Source organism: Halichoerus grypus, chromosome 8 (assembly GCF_964656455.1).
Source record: "Halichoerus grypus chromosome 8, mHalGry1.hap1.1, whole genome shotgun sequence".
Classification (NCBI taxonomy): Eukaryota; Metazoa; Chordata; class Mammalia; order Carnivora; family Phocidae; genus Halichoerus; species Halichoerus grypus.
Genome location: NC_135719.1, coordinates 24,589,811 through 24,617,235, shown reverse-complemented (window position 1 = coordinate 24,617,235; position 27,425 = coordinate 24,589,811). Strand labels below are relative to the sequence as shown.

General features: G+C 44.5%; 1 protein-coding gene and 1 long non-coding RNA gene across 2 annotated transcripts in view; one reads left to right on the top strand and one right to left on the bottom strand.

Annotated features, from left to right (window-relative positions):
• Positions 1-27,425, top strand: part of IGF1R (insulin like growth factor 1 receptor) — a 292,269-nt gene that overhangs the window by 203,161 nt on the left and 61,683 nt on the right. The window lies entirely within an intron of this gene.
• LOC118526295 (uncharacterized) lies at positions 7,161-10,023 on the bottom strand. Its single transcript, XR_004912538.2, has 2 exons — positions 9,617-10,023; positions 7,161-7,792 (listed from the first exon to the last, which is right to left on the bottom strand). It is a non-coding gene; the product is annotated as an uncharacterized LOC118526295 (long non-coding RNA).

The following is a 27,425-nucleotide window of genomic DNA, read 5'->3' as shown; positions in this document are numbered from 1 at the left end:
TCAACAAGGAGAAAGAGCTGACAAACTCAGGAATTGTAGTTATGTTGGCCTTTTGTATGGTTAGATTTTTGTGCAGGCAAAGCTGCATGCCTTGGTCGTGGGTACTGGTTCTTCAAGTATTGACTGCTCTTCGATTCCTGTCTGATCGGCCAATTTTGGTTGCTCAGATCCAAAAATAAGTTAAAACTTCTTGGAGACTCAGTACATAGCACTGACTGCGAAAGTCCAAACACTTGTGCAAGCTTTCCTGGTAGAAATGTGGGCACCTTAAATACAAACTAGATTGTGAACTCCATGAGAACAGGAACCTTGCCTCTCACAGCGGTCTCTCCATTGTGCTCAATCAATAATTTGTCAAATGAAAGCATGAATAGACAAAGAAGTACTGTAAAAGCAGAAGGATAGCTGAGACTACCACTGTCATGCACACTGTCATGCTGGAAATCTTTCCAACATAAATTATGTACTTCTTGGCTTTTTACTCTAGTGAATATAATTTAATCATTTCTGGCCAACTTGGGGACATCAGTGAACGTATATTATTGTATTATGCATAATACGGTGATAGCCTCAAGGTGTAGTGGGAGGCAGTTTGCCCTATACTGGAGACTTCTTGTGTTTATTGTGTTCTTATGGTTTGGTTTTATCATTTTTATGTCCCCATTTCTGTTTAATAGACTTACTGCAGTAAGACAAGAAAGCTCTGTCAGCCCCTCTGTAGGTGATTATTTGCTGCGGGTACTTTGAAAATGGATTTCCAGGCTTGTTAGAATTGTATGTAAGAGTAAATAGGCTGTGAGATCTAGCTTCTTTCTGATCCTCAGCCGTGTACCCCAGAAACGTGTATTCACTGGACAGTTGAGTTCTGGAAGGGTGTGGTACACATCTGTGAGAAGTGTTTCTCCTTCACATGATCTTTTTTTTCCTTTTACTTCCCTCTCTCTCTCTCTCCCTGCATCCATGTCTCTGTCTCTGTTTCTCTTCTCTCTCATAATATGACAGTTGCTGGAAGAATTAAAATGAGTAGAACCCATTTATCCACATGGGAGCCACTTGTAGTGGTCAAAAAACATTTTCAAAAGGCATGCAATCCCCATTTCTGTGTCCTAGACCAGTCCTCAGCACCTAGTTTAATGACACAGAATTTTAGATGGGCCCCCCGTATTTCACGTTGAGATAAATATGCTTGAAGAGGCTTTCCCAGTCAGCTTGGTATGGTTCTTCTCTCCCCTGCTGTTAGCTCCCACTCCTGGTCTTTCTCCTTGGCCCACGCTGACCCTGCTAGGGAGACTCCTCCATTCACTCCACTTCCAGTGCTTCTGTACCTCTCTGTTGTCCTTTTAAGAGTTCTCTTGGGCCTCTCCAGCAGTCCCTCCTTCTAGGGGATACCAGCTTTCCACCCTCAACTCCACTGGACACCTCTCCATTGTCACAGGCTCTGCAAGCCAACTTTATTTTGATTTGGGAGGCCACGAGGTATAACAGAACCTGGATCTCGGAATGAAGCCCACCGGCATCCAAGTGCCCCCTTGGCCCCCTGATCTTGGCCGAGTCAGCCCGGTCACGGAGCCTAAATCTCCTGCCTGCAGAAAGGAGTTTGTATGGATTCGGTCAGCGCATTCTCGGTGCAAAGCAGGGGCTTACTCCGCGCCACCTTCCGAACCCTTTCAGTATTATTGCTTCTGTGTGGCACAGGTCGTTACAAGGGCTGACAGCAAATTTCTCATCTTCTCTTGCACACCCTGCCATGCTGGGAACACCCGAGCAAAAATGGTGGCTTTCGCACTTTCATTTTTGGCCTCAATTTTCTATTATTCCCCAATGAGGATCATTTCATTTGAGACCAGTATCTGGGGGGAAGAGAAGTAGATCAAGCTTTTCAGATGAGATTTTAGTGCAATCCTGACAAACTCTTTCTATTGCCTTCGCTACCACATAGTGGTGGTTCGGGAAACTGTAAGGCTTGCAAGTGCTGGGCAATTGCTGCCAGTGGAGTGAAGATTTTGCTGTTGAAGGAATCTGATCCCTTTTCTGCATAACACAAAGAAAGCAGAAGCCCACATTATCTGTAGCAGATGACAGAGTGTATGTCCGGTTCAGAAAAAGACATTTCTCACTACATTTTCAAGCAACAAGGCAGACTTGCTACAGGGCTCTAGGAGAGTCCTACGCAGTGTCCTGGTGTCCATTTTGTTGTTTTCTTTTTGCATTCCTCAACCATCTTACTTCCTACTTCCACCCCATTGGAGGATATTTCAAAGATCAATGAAATGTTAGGCAGTATGTTGGAATGGATAAGGCCCTCGACATGCACACCCAGTCCTCTACCAGCCTCATTTACCCTCTAGCAACAACACTGCTCTAGGAATCATCTATAAAAAATAGAGATTTGCCTTGCTTCCAAATTAGGGGTTTACCTTACATATGAAACTCCGTCAGGGACTTTGTCCGTGAGGGCAGGGTTGTTAGTAACTGGTTCAAGTGGGAAGCACACAAAGTTAAGTCCCTCATTCAGAGTGAGATTTTGGAGTTACCAATGATTGATTGGCATATATCCTGGTAGCTCAGGAGTCTGTTCAGTTGATGGCTATGCTATACTTCCTTTATCTTTATGAACTTTCTGATGACTTTCAGTTTTTAACTTTGCATTTTGAAATCATTTCAGACTTAAAAAAAGGTACAGAAAATACCACGAGTTTCTGAACACCCTTCACCCAACTTCCCCAGACGTCAACAGCTTACTTAACCACCGTAGGTCTATCAAAACCGTAATGTTAACACTGACACAGTACTGTGAATTTCCAGACTGGGTGCAGATTCCATGGGTTTTCTCCACTGATGTCCTTTTTCTGGCCCTACATCAAGCAGAGGATCCCACCTCACATTTGTTGTCCAATCTCTTCAGTTCCCTTGAATCGAGGACGTTTTCTTCAGTCTTCCTTGGTAGCTTTTACCACCTTCACATTTTTGAAGAGCATGGACCGGTTATTTTGTAGAACGTCCTTCTCTTTGTGTTTGCTTGTGATTAATTACAGCAAGACTTAGGTTTTAGCAGGACGATCCCCGAAGTGCCCCCATGCCCTTCCCAGGGCATCCTATCGGGACACACGATGCCCGGATGTTTCATTTCTGATGATGTTAATTTTGATCAGTTGGTTAAGGTGGTCTCTGCAAGTGCCTCCGTTGTTATAGCTCTTAACCTTGGTAATTAGGAAGCATCTTGCAGGGGTAGACACTTGAGACTCTCCTGTTCATACTGTTCCTCATTATTCTTTCACCTCCTAATTTTAACATCCATTACTGTGGTGTTTGCCAAATGGCGATTTTTCTATTTCTGTTTTCTACACTTAGTAATTGGAATTCTACTCGGAGGACTCCATGTATTTTTAAAATGAGGAACATAAAACTTTTTAAATAGCAGTGGCAGCTCCACTTTTTCTGGGAGGACAATTATGAATGACATGAAGCAGAAAAATATGCAGAAGCCTGAGAAATCTGAAATATGAATGTTATTCAAGATGTCGTTACCATATTTCCCTTCAGAGGAGGTGAAGTAGAGGGAGGGAGATCTCAACTGCCCCAAAAAAAGTCCCATTAGTTTTGGTCCTGGCTGCAAGTGTCTCTTGCTTTTGAGGACTAAGAGAACACAGTTGGAAGACTCTCTGGAGCCCAGCCCTGAATGTTTTGGATGGGTTAGGAAGGCTTACGCCACCATAAGAACTTTAATTAATAGTATGAAATTTTATCTCTGAGCTTTTTAAGCTGTAATTGAAAGGAGTGCTCAAGATACGGTTTCTTTCTTTTAGAATATTCACTGTTACTGACATGGCAAACAATTTGGAGGAACCCCCCCCCTTTAATTAAATTTCAGCAGCCCCAAATCAGATTCGTGTGAAGAAATCATTATTTTGAATTCTTTATCACCAAAAGATTAAACTTACTCTTTACTCTTAGAGGTTTTTTCTTTTTTTAATTGGGCTATTTTATTCTCTGATTGTGATCCTACCAATGTGGTTTTTAAAAAATATTCTTTTTACTTATACCTTAAAAGGATGAAAAAGTATTTATATTCCTCAACTATAATACTTTATCAAAGCTCACACATCTATTTGAAAGAACTGTGAATGGCTACATTTTTAAATATCCTACAGTTCATTCCCAGTTTGTAATTTTATCATCACACTCAGGCAAGATCACACTCGGTACGCTAAATTCCTGTGGCCCTCTTTTTTTTTTTTCCCCCCTCACTGCTGTTTGTAACTCCTCACGAATTAAATTTTAGGGGCTTGAAATGTTAACTGTTACATTAGGAAAAGGAAAAAGAACCTCACACCCCCCAAACTCTATGTAGAGGCTCATCAGATTCGGCCAGGGCTCTCACATTTACCAGAGCACGTAGGACTTTTGACGGTAGAACTCATGGTTCTGAATTAGGTAGGACGCTAAATACGAACGGCTTTTAAAGGTGTGGCTGCACAGAACTCGGGATTCCGAGGACTGAGCTGCTTTCGAGTTTGCAGTGCCTTGGCGAACGTTTTAAACTTGGCGGCAGAGCAGAGCGAAATAGGTAACATTTATGCGAGTGTTCTTTCTAGCCCCCAAGCCCAGGGCTGGAAAAAGTTCCAGCGCATCCGTTAAAAGTTACAGCACGTGCTCGTGCGGCCCGGGTTCCGGAGCGGCGCCGCCGCCGCCGCCGCCGCCGCCGCCGCCGCCGCCGCCGCTGCCGCGCGGCAGACCCTCGTGGCGCCCGCGGCAGCCCAGGCAGGCGGAAGGCGGGGCTCGGCAGGCGCGTGCCCGCGCGGGGAGGGCTGGCCGGCCACGTGACCGCGCTCCGGCCACGCCCGCCGCCACCTCACGTGGTCTCCGGACACCATGTGCGAGAGTGGATGGAAAAGGGAGCGGCCGGGTGTGGCGTTCGGGTTTCGGAAGACATGAGCTTCCTGATTTTTTTTTTTTTTTTTTACCCCTTTCTAATTCTTTAATCCCGATAGGCAAAAATGCCAAAAGCATTTCTCATTTATTTCCGATCATGTCATCTAATCCCCTTGGTGGCTCAAGTTTCTTTATGGGAACGTGGTTTCCATCTCGGGGAGTCGATCCCACAGTGCCGGAGCCACGCTGCCTCCCTTGGGACGGGGATGGCTTGGGTTTTCCGAATGTCGATGATCCATTTTATGGCGGGAAAGTAAGCCATTCTAAACCGTTTCCCTATAGACCCTAGTTTCTTCTTAGCGATAATTCAATTTCAATGGAAAACCAGCCGTCCTAAAGTTGGAGGAGGAGGGTGCTCCAACCTCCCACTTCCGCGGCATTGTTGCCGCTTTCGCGCGGCAGGCGGCTCACGGAGTAAAGAACTTGTGTGGGTCCCTCCACATTCGTTGCTCCTGTACTTGTGAGCCGTGCATAATGTGAAAGGAAAATGAAAGATGTAAATAGGTTTGTAAAAAAGACAAACTAATATGGAAGAAGGGCGTGCATTCTCAGATTGAACTTGGGTCTTATTGTTCCCAGCGAACACGCAGTTACGTGCTCCTGTCGGAGGCCGGAGCACATCAAAACCGCCCAGGATGCTCGCGCCCTCCGCGGGAAGGTGCCGCCGTCCCCCACTGCCACCACACGGACACGAGCACCCTCTAAATTTCCTGGCACCCGATAAATGCAGATCCTAACTTAAATCTTCGGCACACTCATTTCTTCCCATTTCGCATGGGAAGTTGAGGTTCTCTTCGGTTTACTTTCTATTCACCTTCATTAAAATGCGGTAAAGCGAAAGGAGTTTATTAATGGAAATCCCAGTATATAGAGAGAATTTATTGAAAAGAAGAAGAGCTGGAAAGATAAAACCTCGTCTTAAAAATCAGAAACAGACCCTCGTTATTATTAATAACTTTGAAAATGGAAATCCAACTTTTGATAAATTATTTCAGCATAGTTTTGGGGACCAGACATTTGGTAGGTAACTCTGTGTCTGGTCATCAATTATAGTGATTTCCTTGCATCAGCTCCAGAAAATCAGAATATTCATGAGCTTTCTGGTCTGACTCAGACCTTCAGGAGCCATGAAATTTTCCTGTTGGGATGAGAGGAAGTGCTGTCGGTGGTTTTGGCAGCTGAATGAAACCAGAAATAGATAAGCAAGACGGAGGGGTGATGTCCATTTGTTTGGTTCTATCATCCTGCTTTTAATTTGTGAAAGTTAGGGTTTTAAAAATCATATTAAACCTGTGATCCTTTTTAGAATTCACGGAGTATGTTGAGGAAGTGGTTTTGTTTTTGTGAGTTTGTTTAAACAAATGACTGAGGGTTTTGTTTTTCGCTGTGTCTGGCCAAGCAGCATTGCTACACTTTTTTAAATTCATGAAAAACTGACCAGTGAGTCTGTTCTTTAGCACTCCTCTCCTTTTGTGATGGGAAGACAAGGAGGCAGACACCAATGGCGCCTCTCACAATGGAGGTTTGTTTGTTTATTTTTTAATTTAATGGAGGGATTGTAGATGGCTTAAAATTTCCTTGTGCCAGGACAGAGAAGGGAGGGGGGTGGGAGAATAATTAGCCCATTCTAAACAACTTTAGCAATAGATGATCCATAGGCATTAACTTTCGACAGCAACAGAAGCCTCTTTCTGGACCTCATCCTGTGATGTTTTAAACAAGTTTGATCTTGTTTAATTAAAATCTTTCTTAAAGGCAAAAATGCACAGAGGTCATTTTTTTAAAAATTTCAGTTATGTACTAATAAAGATGGCAATTTATAATTTTCTGTTGAAATACGTGGGAAGCCCATCCCTCACCCCCAGTCCCTGAAATACCAGGACTCCCGTGCCTGTTCTAAGAGCCCCTTCTCAGGCACTCCTGCCTTGCACACACCCTCCCATTCCGTGGTCCACTCAGCTGGGAGTATCCTTGTCCTCCTGATGTGTATCTTTTAGGACATGAATCTTTACCTTGAATTATTTATCTATATGTAGAGTGCCCGGCATTGTCTTCCAGACAGGTGCGTCCAGGTGTTAAATAAACAAATATTTAATCCAGAAGAATTTACAAAAAGAAGAGCTCTTTGTATTTTTTTTAAAAAGCCATTGTTATTAAACACTGTGTTTGGAGCGGTACGAATTCTGTGCTCTCCTAATTTGTGTGAATTATGCCATTTAAAGCAGAAATCATTGAGAAATATTTTAATGTTAGGTTAAGCACAGGAGTGAAGTTCCCACTTTTTTATGTCGTCAAATTCATTGCTTTTTGGTCCTTTGGGATGATGCCAAATAACCCTGACCAATCTTTAAGGCACAGAAATGAGCCTCATGTGGTCTTGGAGTCGAGCTACTGGTATCCGGTACTTGTCTTCTGCTTATCATCTGTCTCCCTGGTAAGTCACAGCCTCTTTGGTCCTCCGTCTCCTCATCAGTGAAATACTGCTGATTCCTTTCTCTGACTTACGAGAGTAGCTTATGAGAATTACGGTAGAAAAGTCTATGGCAGGTGCACATGCACTGTACCGTACTGGATGGAAGCATGGATCCTGGAGTTCTCTCGCTTGGTTGGAATTTCTACCTCTGCCTCCTTCAAGCCATGTGACTCTGGGAAGCCCCTCTCTCTGTACCTCAGGCTCTGGTTCAGAGGATGGGAAAATAGGCTCTCCTCCTTGGAGTTGTGGAGATTAAATCAGACAGTGCATGCCAAGTACACGTAGCAGTGAGTGTCCCATATATGGTAGGTGCCTTAATATAGCGATAACAAACATTCGTTGTTTTTCTTCCCATCTAGTACCTTCAGCTTTTACTTCTGTCCAAGCCTTGAGAGAGAGAGAGAGAATTGTTACATTAAAGAAGTTTTAGTCTGCGCAAAAGCAAGTATGACCTGAAAGAAGGCTGGGGCTTGGTGTTGGTCAGATGATTTCTTTGGTTATTCTCGGGGAAAACCAGCCAAGCAATGAAGTCAGAGGACTATGGTTCATTTTATTCCTCATCACCCAAAAGTAGCTTCTCTGATTTTTCTCATTTTTTTCTCCTTTTTAGGACGGGGCAAGGAGAGTAGTTTTTCATATTACTCTTGTCATCATTGTTATTTAATAACAATTCACTATCAGAACATAGAAAGTATTTATCCTACAGGAAACTCCCTTCTGTTACTCACTTACTTGCTTTCAATTTATACTTTGTCTAATGCCAAAGAGAATCTGAGGCAGATTCCAATTAAAAACAAAAGAACAAAACAAAACAAAAAAAACCCTGGATGACATGGGACCTGAACAGCCAAGTCAGCAAGATAATCCAACCAAACCATGCTAGAAGGACGATTAGTCTTGGAATCTGGTTCCTCTGGGATTCTTCGCAGCAAGAATTTCCCCAAGGCAAAGAGGAAATACAGTAAAATCTGCCCGTATATACATACAAAGCACCCATACACATTTTATATAAAATTCAAGGCATTTGCTTTTGGAAAGTTTGCAGAAGTAGTAGTCCAGGGTTAAAGTAGCATCTGACTCCACCAGTAATTGTAAGACGCTCTGGAAGGAGCTGTGAGGCAAATAAAAATAAGGAATGGTACCCCTGTCCTTGAAGAGCTTACAGTTGTGTAGGAAACCATGAGTCCTAGAACCATTATACACTAAGCAGCCACAGTGGACCACGTTCTGGGCAGGGCCCTGGGAATACAGTGAGGAAAAAAACAGAGGATTCCTGCCCCGGTGCCTTGTACACCAGTGGAAGAAAGAGAAAGAGGCATTAAACATAATTAAATCCCTTTTTTTTTTTTTAAGTAAGCTCCACGCCTAGTGTGGAGCCCAACGCAGGGCTTGAACTCACAACCCTGAGATCAAGACCTGAGCTGAGATCAAGACTCAGACACTCAACTGACTGAGCCACCCAGGCGCCCCAAGTCTTATTTTTTTAATTGTGGCATAATACATATATCATAAAATTTAACATCTTAACCATTTTTAAATATACGGTTCAGTGGCACTAAGTACATTCCCATTGTGCAACCATCACCACCATCCATCTCCAAAACTCTTTCATCTTGCACAACTGAAACTTTGTATCTATTAAATAATAACTCCCCCTCCCCTCCAGAAAAAAAAAAAAACAAAAACAAACTTTGATTGTGAATGTGGTCAGTGCTTTGAGGGAGATGAAGAGGACCCTGTGACATAAAATGATGGGACAGCAGGAAGGGCTCCCACCCAGAGATGGGGGTGAGGAGAGGCCTTTGGGGGTGAAGACAGTCACCCCGCACTAAAGGCTGGGGAGGCAGATCAAGAGTAGATTCTGTCTCCCTTCTGTCTCACCCCGGAGTCCACATTCTCCTCTAATGGGAATACTGCCTGCTCTCATGCCATGTCTCTAAAACAGAAGATGAAGTATAAGCCAGGCAGAAGGAACAGCATGTGTGATGGCTCAGTGTCACGGCACAGTCCGCCTTCTCCCAGGAAAAAAAAAAAAAAAAAAAAAAGGAGCCAGTGTGGTTGGAGCTGGGGCCAGGAGGGTGAAAAGTTTTCGTTTAGCATGTGTATGGATGTTTGTGTATCCTCATGATGATTCAGTAGAATCATCCTCACCGTGTCCTAAACTAGCACGGTCCGTCTGCAGCTCTTTAGTAACCTGGCGTACAAACTCACCACGGCTTCTCAGAACTCAAAAATCCTTCCTGGCTGGCTGAACAACTGCATCTTCCTTGACACAGGCCCAGAGCGGGGAGGTCTGAGAAGAGCAGGTGGTCGGCGTACTCCTCGCAGCCCGCTTCCCATCCCAGTGGCGTGGAGTGGTGGCATCAGGATGAGGGAATGTCCCTGTGGCACGGGCCCCCAGGAGCATTCTGTGTGTGTGTGTGAAGCAAGAGCAGTGGGTTCTAGATAGGGAGGTGCAGGTGGCATGAGAACTGGACAGTCTGACGGCTGCTCTAGCCAGCTGGCTGTCCTTCTCCTCCCCACGAGGAGGAGCCAGCCTGGGGTGCCGTGCACAGAGCCAAGGTTTTTTTCAAACAGCTTTGCACATGTTCTCGGTTGCAGCTCAGAGGTCTAACCCGCGGATCCTGCAAGAGATTCCTTTGACCTGAAAAATCATAATGGCAGTTAGTTTTACTTAGCTCTCAAACCGGCCTCTGAGTGGTTCCTGTAGAACTCCTAAATTTGAGTAGCCTATGAACTTGACAGCAGAAACTAGTGGGAGAGCCCTTTTGAATTGTTTGAACACTGTCCATTTATTTGAGCGTTGATGACAGTTGGTGATACCTATCCCAAATTTTGGCAGCACCATGTTAGTCTCCCCGCCACCTTAGCCCAGTAATGAACAAGGGAGGTGCTTCTTTACTTCTTTATTGTTGGTAGGGAGTTGTTTCATTACCCTAGAGGAAGGAAGCTTGTAGTTACCTTTGCTGCAGAGAACCTTCATCTCACCCATGTAAAAGGTGAATAAAGTTATTTAGGAGAAAATTGTATTGGGAATTTTTTTGTCTTTTTGAAGAGCTGAGTGAAGTCTTTGGAAACACAGAAAATTCTTTTTCTCGTCTAGAAAGAGCTTACTGCCTGGTGGAAGTTGAAGGTTTAACTTCCATGCTGTGAAGTCTTTCTTGGCAGGCTTTAGAAAGTAATCTGCCCCTGGCTCTCCCCAAACCTCCCCATCCTCCCGCCTGCAGCTTGAGGACCCCTCAAAATAGTAACCGAAATTATAACCAACCTTCAGATGATGAGGTCTTGGGTAGGTTACTGCCCACCTTGCACTAAGTGAGGATTATTTCAGAGCAAATGTATTTACGAACAGCACTAAAAAACTGGAATTAGAATGCCAAGCCAATCTGAAATTTATAATATTTTTATTTGTTTAAGCAGAGGTGAAATCTGAAATATTTTAGAATCCTGTCTCTTGGTTTTCTTTTCTTTTTCTTTCTTAGCCACATACCTCTCCCCCTGAAACGAAGTCTTGTGTGTGTCCCGATATACAAAACCAATCAGGAACATGGCTCTTGGTCTCTCCCTTTGCCCTTCCCAGTATGTGATGGCCCATAAGGCACCTCCAGGGGCATTAGATAGAGGCCACTGGGTCACAGAGCGAGACTGGTTATCTCTCTTACCCCACGCACACATCAGCTGAGCAGGCAAGATGGTTGGCAGAGCCAGGCCTAGAACCCTAGGACCTTAAAATCCAGTCTAAGGATCAAATAATAATAGCTAATATTTAGAGAGGGTCCATGACATGCCAGGAAAAATATTCTGTATAGTTACATGGTTTATCACATTTAATCTTGCACTGATAGCACGGGTGGTATTATCTGTCTTATACGTACACAGAGGAAACCGAGTCCCTTTGTCACACAGCAGAGCTGGGTGACATAAACTCCCTTCTGTCTCACCCCGGAGTCCACATTCTCCTCTAATGGGAATACTGCCTGCTCTCATGCCATGTCTCTAAAACAGAAGATGAACTTAAGCATCTCAAGATTTTTTAAACGCTTGACTCTCCCTAAAACTACTTTCTCTTTTTAAAAGTAGACAGACAGACAGACATGACTTGGGCCCTTAAAAATGTGGCCAGGGTGGCACATAAATGGGCATAGGCTATTTCTAAATTGTCGCTTTAAATTTTGCCAGCGCAGCTTCTAGGCTGGTAGTTTTGTTTGCTTTTTAATATAGTTTTGACGCTGTTTATGTGCAGAGGAATGCTACCGTCCCTCCTCCTTGAAGGCAAGCCTGGGATATCCGGGGCCACATCAGAGGATGTGCACCCAGAAGGCGGCGGGAGGGAGGGAGGTAAATGATAGCGTTCGAGGGCTTGTTGATTTTTTGCATATCTCCCAAACATGTATTCATGTGTTTATCCGGAAGCTAAGACACCTTAGCGTTTCCCACTTTTTCCTGTTTGTTCTCTTTCTTCAGTCTCCTTGATACTTCTTTCAAAATTATCTCTAGTAAATCCTAAGACCCAGTTAAAGACTTATCTTTAGATAAATTGATTTCTACGCATGATGACCATCATTGTCCAGTGTAAGATTTGGAGGACAATCCCAGATAAAGGAAATAGGATCACTGTCTGTTTTCCCCGGGTTGTTTAACATGTGTGCCAATTTGCAGATTGTTTGTATTAATCAAAAAAGCAAAACATGCCCCTCCCAAAGGGACAAAGACACGTGTCCCCTGCACCTCTGCCCCCAAATGCACCGTGAGACTTGAAAGTGAGCCAGGATTGGAAAATACTGGATTGGGATAATGTTATTTTTTTAAACACCTGGCTAATTTAATACAAAGTGTTTACACTTCATTTTGCTGGCAGTGGATGTACTCTGTAGGTGGTGGAAGATTTCCTGTTAAGTTTTGCAAGTTCCAAGGGAGGAGAGTTACAATATGTACCCTCTGTGGTCACGGCCTCATGAAGGGTGATTTCTTAATCCCCTATTGTTACATGTGTAGGTGAACGGTGGGTATTGCCGAAGGTGTACTTTCAACTCCTGGACCATTGCAAGTTCACGGTCACACTAATGAAAATAAGTAGGAGTGGTCTTTTCAGGAATTCTAAATCTCGAGTCTTGCAGAAAGATCATCTTTTCCCTAAATGTGTGCCCCGGTCAGAATTGCCAGCTACAATACCTCGTGGGTGAAGCGGATATTTTGAGCATGACTGAGCTTATTAAGAGCCGGAGGCACTTCCTCTACTGGGGTTTAGAAATTTCAAAGGATGGGGGTTGGGGTGGAGGAATTATGGCAGGCACTACAGAGAGGGCAGGAGGATGGAAGCAACAGGTTCCAAATGTATTCACTGAGCTCCTGCAGAGCACAGGGTGGGCTGGGAATGTGAATTTAGAGGAAGATAAGGTTTGCCCATCTGCAGCAGGAAGAAGTGGGGGGGGGGGGGATGTAGGCACTGTTATTTAGATGGGGGTGAGGGGTACAATTGAGGTCGGAGTGCATTTAATAGGCTTTACTTAGACCACGAGAGATAAGTTTGTGGAGTAGGGACAGGTGCAGTTGGAAGGAAAATACCTTGAATAGGCAGGTTCAGAATTGGAAAATGGGGGAAAATAATCCATCTCAAAATTTACAACCTCGGGGCACCCAGCCGGCTCAGTCGGTGAAGCGGGCGCCTCTTGGTCTCGAGGTTGTGAGTTTGAGCCCCACATTGGGTGTAGAGATTACTTTTAAAAAAGAAGTTTAAAAAAAAAATTTGCCAACCGTGCCAAAGGGGATGTGTGAGTGGGTTGTCCTGAAAGGAGTCTTGTGGTCTTAGAGGTCTGAGAGATGCCTCTTTTTGCAGTAGAGTAGGGCCTGGGAACAGCACATCACGGTATGGCAGGGGCCCTGGGCTCGGAGCTCCGGAGACCCGGGTACTGGGCCCAGCTCTCCTGTGTGGTGTGACTCTCAGAGCTTCCTTTGCGTTTCCTTTTCTGTGCATGCCAAGTGAAGGCGAAGACGTTCGACTGGATGGCCTGTTCCTGGGTTGCTTTCAGCTCCAGACAACGATGTCTCTCTCGTTGGGGCTTTCATCTCCTTTCAGAGATGCTCCCAGCTAGGCAATGAAGCATGACAAAGGCAGGCAGCCCCGCTTGGGGGTGGAGTGTGGCCTTAGGTGAGAGGTTCTCCTGGGTGAATGGGAAACCAAGAAGCCTTTTCCTTCTTCAGGGCACTCCACTTAGCAAGCATTGCACAGAGCCTGGCTCAAGCTGCAGTGAACGAATGCTGACTTCAGTCTTTACCCTGGGTTTCAGGTCACTCTGATTGTTTGCAAAACATGTTCTTTTTTTGTCCCTTGCCAGTACTTGTTCTCTCTGTAAGACACAAACAGGTCCGGAGGGATTCTGTGCGCCGATTTGCAGCAGAGCGTTGGGACTCCCGCACCCTGGCCTCCGAGGCCCTCTGGCTCGGAATGAGGATGCCCCAGGAACTCAGGAGACAGATGTGACATCGAGTTCAAGGAAGTTACCACGGAGCTTATTCCTTTGAAGGACAAAGAAGAGATAACTCTTTAACGTTTTCAGATCCCTGTCTTCAGTTTCTTCAAGTTCAGGGTTTTGGATAGATTTTTGAAGAAGAGCTTTGTACTTGAGAGTGTTCCTTTTCTTTTCTCTCTCTCTCTCTCTTTTTAAAGCAACTTAGCCAGTTTGGGGTTTTCAGTGTTTCGGGAAAGGGTTAAAAAGTTGACTTGTGAAGCACAGTCACGTGTTTTAGAAGTTGCTGTCTTCCTGATCCCTTCATTTTCGCAAGTAAACCTTATATATACACTCTCGTGGTATGCCAAACATGTGGCTTCGCGGGCACACTCATACTCACTGGGGCTTGAGTGCAATTGGACCCCTTTATGTTTATGAACTTTTTGTGCAAATTGCCTCAGTCTTCAAGCCAAGGATGGAAAGAAAGAATGATTCTTGGATGTGGTTTCCAAGTTTGGAACCTCATTTGTGTTTTGCACGTTAGAGCTGCCCTGCTTGTTTTTTTGTTTTGTTTTGTTTTAATAAAATTAGCCCTGGGCGCCTGGGTGGCTCAGTTGGTTAAGCGACTGCCTTTGGCTCAGGTCATGATCCTGGAGTCCCAGGATCGAGTCCCGCATCGGGCTCCTTGCTCAGCAGGGAGTCTGCTTCTCCCTCTGACCCTCCCCCCTCTCATGCTCTCTATCTTATTCTCTCTCAAATAAATAAATAAAATCTTTCAAAAAAATAAAAAAATAAAATAAAATAAAATTAGCCCTAAGTGTTAAGTTCTTCCATCTCTCAAAGAAAATTCCTTCGAAGCCTGAAAATCAGACTGTGGTATATAACAGAGAGAGCTTGGGAGGCAGTGAAAAGATAAAGATGTGGGGTGGGGGAGAATTTGCTCAGACAGGAAGGGGAGAGAGAACCACCTGTCTCCCAGCACACGCTGGGTTTGCTGCCCATCATCCCTTCAGCCTGGCCCGCAGTGGTCAGGTCATTTGCCATGATTGACAGGCCCATGAGTGGCAGTGTCTGAAGGGGAAAGCCCCTGAACTTTGCACCCTGCTTTTCAGAGCTAACAGTGAGGCCTTGCCATATTTTGCTTCACATTCCAGTTTTCTTAGAACCCTAAGTGATGTTGGACCTGCAGCAATACAATTCACTTTATAATTTGGATAGTACTCTGGGAAAAAGCTGACTATCTAAAACCAGAAATGATACTAGATATTTAATGGTTCAGAGATCAAATAGAAATATGCTCTCGGAGGTTTCCTATTTAATTGGAAAAAGCAGAAGGTACCTGGGAGCCCATCTCCATGGGGTTTTTACAACTGAAACACACTCTTTCAACTAGCATTTTACACATGAGAGGCCTAGTTAGCACTTCAGCTCAACCCAGTTTTATCGATCACTTACCAAAAAACCCCATAAACCAAGAAATTCAACTACGAGGGTTAAAAAATATTTTTTTAAAGTTGGACGAAGGGGAGTCTTCAACTTGGAATCAACCTTTCCAAAGTATAGAGTCAAGATTTTTCCCCACACTAGGGACTCCTGGGTGGTTCAGTCAGTTAAGCGTCTGCCTTCGGCTCGGGTCATGATCTCAGGGTCCTGGGTTCGAGCCCCGCATCAGGCTCCCTGCTCAGCGGGGAGTCTGCTTCTGCCTCTGCCTCTGCCTCTGCCCCTTTCCTCCCCCTGCTCCTGCTGTCTCTCCCTGTCTCTTTCAAATAAATATATAAAATCTTTAAAAAAAAGAAAAAGATTTTTCCCCACATGAAACTGACAAAAATGATAATTTCCAATAGGACTGGATTTATATCGCCAAGATGGGATTTTAGCACTTTTTAATGCTTTCTGGCAAGGGTGATAACATTTTTATCAAAACTATTGCCTCCCCCAACCACCACCACCACCAGCACCCACAACCATAAAAAACTAAACAAAATCAAATATAAACCAACGGAATTCTGTGGGAATGACAAGGTATTTTTGGCTTGGGTGTCTTTGTTTTGGTTTTTTTTTTTTTTTTTTTTTAGATTTTGTATGTGCATAATAATCTTTGCAAGGACATCCCAACATTCTACATTTGTATGTTTTTCAAGGCACTTTTGAATCATCAACTAGATTAAATGAAAGTTTGATGAAATTTTGTGGGTGTAGGTGTTCTGTGGGTCAGTTGTCTGGGACTGGTCCTCAGAAGGTTTATGTGGTAATTCTGTGAACCAGAAGGTATGATCATCTGGGACACCCGGTTCCCCTTCTTTCCCGATAACAGAGCTTACTGTACTTGGGAAGTCTAGTGCATCTTCTGTGATTTTTCCACAGTAGTAAAAATACTTTAACTTTGGGAAACGGGGCCAGCAATCAGATTATATCGTGGAAAAGAATAACGTGGTGTTGTAGCATAACATATGCTCTAAAATAGATGTTTACAAGTCCAAAAGTGCGCCGTCGGGAAATAACAGGATCAAAGGAGAAAAAAGCAGAGAAGCTGGAGAGGTAAAATGATTAAAAGCCTACTGTTACTACCCATGCTCCTCAGGTAGATTCCATTACAGAAGGAGAGAGCATTTTTCTCTCAAGCCACCTAAAAAAATTTTTTTCAAGGTACAGCACTGTGTTTATTTATTTTTTTTATTTTTTATTTTTTTTAAAGATTTTATTTATTTACTTGAGACAGAGAGAATGAGAGAGAGCACATGAGAGGGGGGAGGGTCAGAGGGAGAAGCAGGCTCCTTGCTGAGCAGGGAGCCCGATGCGGGACTCGATCCAGGGACTCCAGGATCATGACCTGAGCCGAAGGCAGTCGCTTAACCAACTGAGCCACCCAGGCGCCCACAGCACTGTGTTTAAAAAGCATATGCATCTTTGGGGCACCTGGGTGGCTCAGTCAGTTAGCCATCCAACTCTTGATTCCGACTCAGGTCATGATCTCGGGCTCCGTGCTGGGCGTCGGGCTCCATGCTGGGCGTGGAGCCTGCTTCGGATTCTCTCTCTCCCTCTCCTTCTGTCCCTCCCCTCTCCGCTGTCTCAAAAAAGTAAAAATAAAAAATAAGATGAGAAGCATGTAAATCTTGAAGGGCTCAAATTTAAATAATCAGTAAAAACTTTATCTCCCAAGAAACTGGACCAAAGACATTGAAAGACAGTTAATTCAAGAGGTACTGCAAATGACCAAGAAATGGGATGGGGGAGGAGGGACGCAAAAAACCCAACCTCACTGGCAGCCCCAGAACTTAGATGAGATACCTATTTCTCCTTCTGACATTAGGAAAGAAAGAAAATTTTCTTTAGGGGTTTAGGGGCCATTTTCCCTTTCCTTTTACAAGATGTGCCACTTTTGAGGCTGTCTCAAACAATGTGCTGGGGTCTCTGGAAGCATTTTCCAAAAGAGGACCCTGAGAGGACTTTGCAGAATTGTGAGGTCTTCAGCTAGGTGTGTGTCGTCCCAAGGAGGCAGCTTCGGAAGAGCTGTTCGTGCTTATTTGTTCCACACCTGTGAGGAGGCTGCACCATGATGCAATAGTATACGGGTGTGCATGCACACATGTAAATGCCACACATACTGTAGAAATCGACCTCCGCAGGTGCTTCACGCATTTGTCACCGTGTCCTGGTTAAATGGTTCACTTGTTGACGAGTTTTGTCCAAAACATGGCCTGTTGGTCTCTGAAGCATAGTTTCCCTGCAAGTGGTTACGTTCAGTGAATTCACTTAAATGACGTTGATGTCAGTGTTTATGTATGTGGAAAGGAACTTTTGCATGGGGTGTTGCAGCACCTTTTGGACGGACAGTATCTACCAAAATGAGTAGGAAGAAGTGATATGTGTAACCACAGCTTTATAGCATGGAGCTCCTCACGGGTATGTGCAATAAACAATGTATCAGGAGCATTGATAACTTGGTCAACGCCAGTAGGGCATGCAATTGCCCAGAAATGGGCCCTAACACCGGTTTTAAGAGCTGTAGCCAAAACCACAAAGCTGGAGGCCTCTCCCTCCGAGCTTGGCCTCCGCTTGGACAAAACAGCCCCCAATTTGTCCCTACGGGACACAGGCCTGCCTTGTTAGGAAATCAGCAAAGTTTAGGAGCCCACAATACCTCACATAACTCTGTGTACAGTAACAGGGAGTGGAAATAGGGCTGTAAGCACGAACAACCAGACAAGTTATAAATATAGAATACTCTCTCAATTCCACTTTAGTTAGTCATGGAGGGACAGTGTGAGTTTTATAAACTTATAAGGAATATACAAACAGTTCCAAATTTAAAATAACTTGGAGTAATTTTTAAGTGTGTGAAAAGAATATTTTTTCCACCCTGTCCATTTAAGCATCTGTGATGGGCAATAGTAAGTGATGGGTGTCTTTATGGGCTCATGCCTGGCGGTTACAGCGCTGGGGAAGGGTTTCAAAAGAATCACCCATTTGACAGTGAAAGACTCACACACACACACACACACACACACACAAAAGATGGAGGTTGGGGGTGTGAGTTATGTAAGAGGCAGACGCTTGGTGTTCCCACGGTGAGAAGCAGGTATGGGCTGTTCTTGGCATAGTCTTCCTCGCCCCCTGAAGTCTTCCCCCCTTTTCCTTGATTTTTTTTTCCCATTGAAACTGTCTCTCCCAAAATTTGTATGTAGGCTTTGAATATGAGTTTATTTTTAAAAAGACTTATTTAGGGGCGCCTGGGTGGCTCAGTCATTGGGCGTCTGCCTTCGGCTCAGGTCATGATCCCCGGGGTCCTGGGATTGAGCCCCGCATCGGGCTCCCCGCTCTGCAGGAAGCCTGCTTCTCCCTCTCCCACTCCCCCTGCTTGTGTTCCCTCTCTCGCTGTGTCTCTCTCTGTCAAATAAATAAATAAAAATCTTAAAAAAAAAAAAGATTTATTTATTTATGGGGGGGAGGGGCAAAGGGGGAGGGAGAGAGAGAATCTTCAGCAGACTCCCCACTGAGCACAGAGCCTGCTGCTGGGCCTCAATCTCACGACCCTGAGATCATGACCTGAGCCAAAATCAAGAGTCAGACACTTAACGGACTGAGCCACCCAGGCGCCCCTCGATTTGTACACTTTAAATGGGTGAATTGTGTGTGAGTTATATCTCAATAAAGCTGTTACAAAAAAATGTGTAAAGGAAGAAAAAAAAATCACATAGCCCACAAAAACCAAAACCAGCTCAGCCAGAGGAGGATTCCTGATCTGCCTTCTACTCCTCGCTTAGTTTTGGTATTCCTTGTGATTCTGCATTGTATCTTTCAACCAATGGATGCTTTTTCTTTAGTCTTATTAGTTAGCACTAGAAAGTTTTACTTAGTAATGATGCTATCTGTAACTTTCCTCCTTTGGGGTTTCTTGCTTGCTTTTTTTTTCTTTTTTTTTTTTTCTCCCCGTTTTCCCCCATGCTCTGCCCAGCACAACTTCTTGGATCTTGGAGACTTAAGTGACCCAATGGGCACTGTCTGTAGATGATTATTTCTTTTGCTCATTAATGAAATATTCACAGATGCATTCAGTAGCCAGTATGAAATGTTTTCCCAGACCTCTTGGCTTACCTTGTGTACTAGACAGTGAGGTCTAGTCTCGGAGCTTGACTATTTCTTATTTGTGTAAGCCTTGATTATATGTGTTTATGTGCCCGACCTAGGGGAAGGCATAGAACTGTTTGTTTGTTTTTTTCTTCCTCCTCCATGACCAAATTTTCAGTCTTGCTGAGACAGATGAATGGGTGAAGAAAATGAACTCTGGTTATCTACTCTCATGAGTAAGACTTATTTGTCTGACATGGGTTCTGCAGGTCACGGAGCTCCCTGGGCCTTGCTGGTCTGGCTTCCCGATAGCACAGTCATGTATATAGAGTTGCATTTGCACCATAGAACATGTGCTAACTCAGTGCCTTCCCCGGTAGGAGCTGCTGCTTCCATGTTGCAACTTGAGCAGTGACATTTAATGATAAACCAGACAGGGCTCAGCCTTGCAAACTTGTGATGGAAAAAAGGTCCTTGAGGATTCTATTTGCTATAACTCAATAAACAAAGAAGGCTTAGTGGGCACACGTTATCTCCTTAATATCACCTGGACGCTTGCCCCTTTTCCAGCGTGTCATGTTTCATGGATTTTGTCCTTCCTTCTGACTGTTACACCTCAGGGCGGAAAAAAAGGGTGCTAGGACTTGTGATTTATATATATTTTTCCTGATGGATGCATGCTTAAAAAGAAAAGTGGCATGAGAAGGACACCTTAGCCCTTTCCTTGTAGACGACAGACCAGCTGAAACATCGTGCCACCACGGGACAGAGTGGGTAAAGAGGCTGCCACCCCCTGTCTGGCAGATCTAGGTTTCAAGCCCACGTTTACAGCTTAACAATGATTAAAGTGGACCGTTAATAGCCCTCGACAATGATTAAATCTCTGTGCCTCCACTCGGTCATTTACAAATGAGGATGATGATACCCCGTGTGATTGCTAGGAAGATTACATTAATGTATATAAGGTACTGAATGGGTTGTCAAGCATGTGGAAAATACCCCCATGAACGTTAACTTTATGTTAACAGAGAGACCTGTATTCAGATCAAAGTTGCATCCATATAGGAGAGACCCAAACCATTACTGTGAAAAAGAAGACAGGAGTTTTTGGCAATGAGAAGCTCAGAATGAGCTGTCTCAGTGTGATGATGATAGTTATTTTAGAGATCATGCAGAGATCACCCCAAGCATACTGCCTTGGTCATGGAAGACCACCGTGGGTCTCCTAGTCCCCTCGTATTCCACACCATCCCAACTACTTCTGCTGTGTTAAGAGTAGGTTTGGGGGCAGGTGTTTAGAAGCGATGGTATTAATGTGTGTTGCATGAGCTATGACTGAGGAAGGCACTCGGAGGGAGCCCAGGATAACTGTCTCAGAATTTTGAGCCTGTGTATTTGAAAGTCTGACCTGTAAAGAAGAGAGCCTCTACTTCCCCTGAGTATCAGACAAACTGAATGCGGCCTGGGGAGCGTGCCAGGGAAGAAAAGGTGTTCTTGTTGGGTGGAAAGAACAACTTGGTCAAAGTTGCTGCCACCTGGCAGTTGGAATAACACTTTCTCTAAGGTAACCAACCCCCTAGACATTGCTTGAAGGCTCACCTAGGTTTTTGTAGAGAAGTATCTGAGACCAGCATGAGATGTGCTTGACCTTGAAACTACCTTTCCCCTCTAAGACCCTGTGCTTGGATGACAGGGGTGAACATGACTGTGTAAGTACTTGTTGCTTCTAGACTGAAGACAGATCTTACAGCCCTCAGAGCTTCTGCTATTGCATGTTCCGAAGCAGGATAGAGTGGAAGGTTAAAGAAGACAGTTACCTGGGGAGCTGGGGGGGTGGGGGAGGAGGGGGTGGTGAGGAGCAGAAGTCTGTAACTTCTTGCCCACCCTCTACAAACCTCAGTATTTCAGAAAGTTCAGATGTTAACACAAGGATGCTTTGTCTAGGGGCCTTCCTGTTAGGAAAGAAGTGGACTCCGAACCGGGTCTTGAAAACCTCTTCAGGTTGCAAAGAGGAACTCCTTCGTACACATTTGGGAGAAAATGAGAGCTTTCAGGCACACTATGTTCAAAAACTGGGGCCCACCTCTTTTGCTCACCAGCCTTTCTGTGCTCACTGTGAGTTCTGTTCCCCGGGCCTCTCTCTGTCTCTGCGCACATTCCCAAAGCCGTGGTTCTCACCATAACCTCTCAGTGGGTGCACTGAATACTTTTGGTTCCAAAAAGAGAAGACAAAGTATCTTCAGGATTCTAACCATGAAAATGTCTCTCTGGCTGGCTGCTACTCCAGCACAAGAGGAGGTTTCTTCTTTTTTTTTTAAGATTTTATTTATTCATTTGAGAGAGAGAGAGAGAGCACAAGCAGGGGGAGAGGCAGAGGGAGAATCAGACTCCCCGCTAAGCAGGGAGCCCAATACGGGGCTCGATCCCAGCACCCTGGGATCGTGACCCGAACCGAAGGCAGACGCTTAACCGACTGAGCCACCCAGGCACCCCAGGAGGAGGTTTCTTTTGGCATTGAGAGGAGAAGCATTGTTGCAAATGTGACTTTCTTTTGTGAACATTTAAGACACGGGTTCCCACTTGAACTTTCTTTTGCCATGGGTAACTGATTTGGTTTACCAGCTTACAGTTTTCCAGGCAGAAGCTTGTCTGAGAGTTGTTTTAAGCTCCACCTGGGATTTCTGGGCAGTGGTTCTCTGGAGTTTTCCATTAGCCAGTTCTCAGGATGTCAGGAAACTTAACAGTCGATTCTTCTTGTCTTCATTTTGAGAAAATTGTGCTTTGCTATATATACATACATCATACACATACACACATAGGTATGCATCTAGCTCACATATAGTTGTACAAGGATTATTTTAGTTTTATTTCACGGCTTCTAAGCGTTTTCACATAAGGCTGCTTTTCCATGCTAGCTGACTTACTTAGAGAACTCCAGACTAATACACTAGGATAAAATATAGCAGCCCTCCCTGAGCCGGAGAAGCCTTGATGTTCCTCACCACTTTGCTCCCGTTGATAGAGGTCTTTGCTTGGGGTGATAGGTGGGGAGGAGTATGTGCGTGTGGATAAAAGGGAGGACAGACTGAAGATGATTTTACAGGGTGAGAGGATCCGGTGTACACCAAGCAACACATCTCGAACTGAACCAATCTTTCTCTGTCCCTCCAAAAACAAAAGCTGGCCACACTTCCCACATTCTCCAGATGTATCTTGCATCTGCCGGCTCCCCCTGACCTGCATCACCGCCTCCCTGATCTGGACCACCATCATGGCTCACAGAGATGGCTACCGTGACTCTGCTCCATGGGTCACCGTCCATTCTGTTTTCCACTCAGCAGCCAGAGTGATCCCTCTAAAATGTATATCTGCTCATGTGACACCCTGCTTAGAATCCTTAAATAGCATCCCTTTCCTTTTTAAGAGTAGTCCAAACTCCTACTCGTAGGTTTTCTCTGCCGCTGGTCTCACCATCTTTCCTGTCTCCTGCACCCCTCCGGTCCAGTCAGTCACACGTTCACTCTGAGTCTGGTCCTCTTGGCCCGTGCTTCCCATCAGCCCTGCCAACACCCATGTACCTGGCTAGCTCCTGCTGGCTTTTCAAGCTTGGGCCTGGCAGTCCCTTCTCCAGGAAGGCCCTCCTCACTGGTCCTTTGCTTGCCCCTCTTGGTACTCCCATTGCCCGCCCTCAGGGTGGGGAGCCCCCCCCCCGGGGGGGTGCTGGCTGTCTTGTGCTTGCCTGTCTGCAGGACCTAGCCTAGGGCCTGGCTCGTAAGGCTGATATTTAACGAAGGGAGCCTTTCTCATCCCCTCACCTGTGGCTAAGTGCTTCCTGGAGGACAATGCTGACAGCCTTGAGTGGACTTGGGCATTCAGCTGACCCAGCTGTGGTCCTTCCCCGCCCCCCACGCCCCTCACCCCTGGTATCTGATGGAGTCACCTCCTCCCCTGACAGGACAAGAAAACCGTAAAATTTCTCTGGCCCCTTTATGTCCCTGATGCACTTTGGAGCTGAAGTGCACTTTCCTGGAGTTAGCGGCGGTTCACCTTTATGCATAACGATGCCTGTCAATTAGGAAAGACATCCCTTTTTTTCATATGGAACAGTGGTGTCACTTAGGGTAGCCCAGAAATAACTAAGATATCTCGAAACTAGCCTGTATTTTGAGTTAGAAGCTTGACCTCATTCGAACATCCATGAACTTATTTCTATTCTTTAGAAATTAGTTGGGATAAAATTGTGACTCAAGTTGGCCCCCTTTCCATTTTTTGTTCCCTGAGAAGAGGCTGAGTTCTCCACCTTCTCTTCCAACAGAACACTTTATAATCATATGCTTTTAAAAATGGTTGCTCTTGAGTAAAGATTGTTAAGGAACTCCCTGGCAAGAACAAAAATAAATGTTTAAAAAAAAACTTAGAAAGAACTTAGTGAATATAAGGACACTGGGGAGGGGGAGGGAGTAAGGCTGATGTGTGACTTATTTCCTGTCCCCTACTTCCTGTCCCCCAAAAATGAAGAGAATGAGCTTTTATATGCAGTGCCTCATTTTTATGTGACTGTGACCCCCAAATCAATCCTTTTAGTGATAGACGTGGGACATGCCGTTAGCTTTTCCAACAATTTAGATCGGTTTTGGTTTTCATTGTTGGTCATTCTAAGAATTCCAATGAGTAGAAGGATCTCGTGGGCAAAATAAATTTGCTTTTCCCCCTGTATATTTGTAGTTTATAGCAGCTTTCATTTTTCTTTTATTTTGAAAAGCAGAAATGCCTTTAATCACATTAGGTGTGCTCCTTCTTTGTGGAAGCCAGGAAAGAGGTCCCCTTCCTTTCTCCCATAGCTCTGTAGTTGGAAATTTGGTAACTGTACTAAATTTTAAGTTCTGGCGTTTGTATGGAGAAGCCATCCATCTGCTGGCGAGACGTACTGCCCGGGGCTTTTCGAGAAATCCCTTAATAGTCCTAAACACTAATAATATTTATATACATTGAGATGAGACTAAATTTACAGCAGGCTTCTGGGGCTGACTCCAGGACTCTCTAATCCTGAATTTCCCGCGTGTTCTCCTGCCTCCCAGAATCCTCGGGTTCTGCTCTGGCCAGGGGAACACCAGCTTCTGTCCCTGGAGCAGTCTCTTATTTACAGAGTTTGTCCTCTAGCAAACAGGTCACCTCTCCTTTCTCCCCACCCCCCATCACACTCCATTCTTATTCCCCTCGAGTAGTCGATAGGTGTCGGGCAGTTTGGATCACGTACCATAAAGGAACCCCTTGATTTGTGATCCCTATAAGAGGAATTGTTCTGCTTATAAATAACATGATTTTACCTAATTTAAGCTTTGCTGAAATTCCTTCTGAAGGAGCTCTCCTTGCCAAAACAAAACCCTAATTCCCCAGCCTGCATGCTGCTTGTGGCAAGAACTGACTGACCGTGCATTTCCACGTAACACACGCCTTTGAAGGGTCTCGGGGGACCGCTGCCCAGAGATGCCGTTTCCATCGGAATGGGGAATGGAATGCAAAATACATCTGCAGATACTTTGTCAGGTTTGGGGGATTTCTTTTTTCTTTCTCCTGGTGGAGATGCCCAACATTTCATGTGGGTATAGCTGATTCCCAGCGAGTGCACAGGGATATTTTTTTCTATTCTTTTAAATGCTCTCGAGTTTTTAGTACTATTTAATATTAATGCCTGCCGCTTATGATTTTATATAGCATGTTACTTAAATTATAAGTGAGGGAAAGGGGGCTTGGCAAGCAGATATTGGCCCCCATTAGTCTCTGTTGGTGATCGTGAGATTCTTCATCAATTTTCCCTTCCTCCAATCACAAAGCATGGTGGTGGCTGATGGCCGGAGACTTCAGTGCTCCGAGTGGGGTGTGCGCTCAGCGCAGCTGGCTCCTGCTAACACTCGAGACTCTGAACACGGGGTTCTTCAGCCAGTTTCATGTTAACCACATGAACCCAGGGGTCTATTATATTACAGAAACCTCGTAGGGGCAACATAACAAGGCTGTGTCTCTCCTCTCCCCTCACCTGATCCCTCTTCTGTCAGCTCGGTCCCCTCTGGTCGTGGTACCCTCTGTGCTGCTGCCGATGACCTCTCCAATATGAAAATCTGACCGTGTTGCTCCTCCCCTGCCGAAAATCTTCAGTGATGCCCATCACCCACCAGTTGGCGACTAGCCTCCTGCTATCTTCACGGGCACCCAGTCCTCCCACCACAGTGACTGGATTGCCTTTACACACATTTACGTGTGATTTCCTCTGTGTTATTCTTTATTCTTATCCTCCTCGTCTTTCATCTTTCAGCTCCAGCCTCAGCATCTCTTCCAAACCATCCCTGATGCCCAGGGCATGCCATGAACCTCCACTCAAGCCTGTACTTATCTGGCATATTGCCCATTCCTTGAGGGCAGGGTCTAGCACACAGGTGTGGCACGTTGCTAAATAAACACTTGCTAAATGCATCAACAACGAAAGGGTAAATGGACTTATGTTCCCGTTACTACTTTAAAACCTGAACTAAAAGATACACAATTTATTTGTTTCTTTAGATCTTGAGCCTTGCAGTTAACTTCCATAATGGGTATATTTGAAATTAAATAGTCATTGAATCTATTTGATAATATTAGATGTCTTCACGTATGAGATCTGATGGTAGAGAGAGTGCACGCACTCGTGTGTGTGTGTCTATGTATGTTTACTACAAATAACGCTAGGCTTGTAAATTCAAATTAGCGTTACCCTCCTCAAGATGATCACCTTGGTGGACAATATATGTATCACCACATTTTTGCAACTCCTATCTATAACATACTTCTTTGGTGTGCTTAGAGATATTTACTCCTTGTTATTTTTTGGGTAGCTCAGTTTCTGGAAATAGCCAGAAGTCATTGAGGCAATTCTGGTAAACAAAAGTGATATAAACCAACAGGAATGGTTTTCTTCTTTGCTTATAAGTAGCTCTGAAGGTGTGTCTCAGGATTTTTCCAGTTGGGTCTAACGAATAGCAGGCACATAAATAAGATAAAAGTTTATTTCTCTCTCATATAGACAAGCCTAGAGGTAAGCAGTACAGGGTTAGCCTTTTGGGGGACCAAGATCCTTTTATCTTACTCCACCTTCTTAGTGGGCTACCTCATGTCCAGGATGGCTGCTTGAGCTTGATGCATTGCTCTTGCATTCCAGCCGGCAAGGAGCAAGGGCATGCTCACTCTGTTTTAAGGAATCTTCCAGTAAGTACCAGCCAAAAAAGTTTTCTTATATCTCACTGGCTGGGACATACGTCACTTCTAGCTACAAGAGAGGCTAAGAGATATAATATCTAGCCAGGTGGCCAAATGCCCAATTAAAAATCAAGGTTCTATTACCAAAATAGATAAAAAGAATAAATAATGGAAGGCAGCCTATGGTCTCTGCCAAAGGATAATTTCAAAGGTGAAAATTGCAAAATTATTTTAAGAAGCTTGACAGTATCATGAGAATTTATCTGTTTTCTTCAGAGGTGACAGTGTTCATTTGAATGTCCAAGTTCTGAAATTCACCTTTTTGCAGTAAAGTAGGAACTCTTGGATGCAGTTCGTGGGGTGTAAATTGGTAAAAGCTTTCCAGAGGATAGTTTGATCTGGCAAGATCAATCCTGGAAATTGATCCTCAGGAAATAATTAAGGATTCTCATGAAGATCGCAGTGTTCATTGTAATAATAAAATGTTAGGAGTAAACAAAATGTCTCATAGTAGGAGACAGGTTATAACTTACACTATACTGTGAGATGCAATGCGGCTGTTAAGTGATTATGGAATTCATAGTATATTATGCCAAAAAATAGTTTCAGGATGGCTTGTTCCTTTTTGTAGATATTTATATGTATATTCACATGCATAGAAAGGGACCTGGGGGGATCCACATGAAGGTATTGATAAAGAAGTTATTTGGGGCAGATGGACTAGACGTCCTATATATTTTCATTTATTATACATATTTAAATAATTTTGTGTT